This window comes from Silene latifolia, chromosome 1 (genome assembly GCF_048544455.1).
Source record: "Silene latifolia isolate original U9 population chromosome 1, ASM4854445v1, whole genome shotgun sequence".
In the NCBI taxonomy this organism is placed as follows: Eukaryota; Viridiplantae; Streptophyta; class Magnoliopsida; order Caryophyllales; family Caryophyllaceae; genus Silene; species Silene latifolia.
The window spans coordinates 160,075,762-160,076,404 of record NC_133526.1 but is presented as its reverse complement, the minus strand read 5'-3'; the positions used below and the strand labels follow the sequence as shown (position 1 = coordinate 160,076,404).

Here is a 643-nt window from a genome sequence, read left to right as displayed (position 1 = left end):
ATATGGAGATTTTTATTGACTATTGCTGCTCTATACCCCCGCCGACCGGTGTGACCCAAGACCAGATCAAGGAGACCATGTTCATTTTCTCTCTTCGTGACGCTGCAAGAGAGTGGTATAGGGATCTGGATCGAGCCGCTCATGGGATCACCGACTGGAATTCATTGGCCTTGGCATTTTACAAAAAGTACTTCTCTGCCTCGAAGACAAATGCCATTAGAGCTCAGATCACGAGCTTTAAACAGTGGCCTGATGAGAACTTTCATGAAGCATGGGTCCGTTTCAAGAAATTGGTGCGAACCATACCGCACCATGGGTTCGAAAAATGGAGTCTTTGCAATCAGTTCTATAATGGGCTGTATGACGATCGAGGGCTATTTTGGATGTCTGCAGACCAACGGCCGATTTTTGAAAACATGGGAGAGACTAAGGGGTGGAAGATCATCGATGATTTGGCCACTCATAAGGCTGAATATGGGAATTCAAGAGGAAACCAGAGGAGAGCTGCTGAATCTTCCTCTGTTGCTGCACTAGAAGCTCTCACTGCAAGGTTTGACAAATATGAGTTGGGAGGAGCTTCTAAAGGAGGGATGTACCATGTTAACGTTGTTTCAGACGGTCCTTTCGTCTGTAGAAGATGTGG

The 643-nt window shown here is 46.3% G+C and overlaps 1 non-coding gene across 1 annotated transcript; it reads right to left on the bottom strand.

The window, feature by feature from the left end:
• Positions 1 to 212: 212 nt before the first annotated feature.
• LOC141620824 (small nucleolar RNA R71) lies at positions 213 to 319 on the bottom strand. The gene has a single exon (XR_012532047.1). It is a non-coding gene; the product is annotated as a small nucleolar RNA R71 (small nucleolar RNA).
• Positions 320 to 643: the final 324 nt, after the last annotated feature.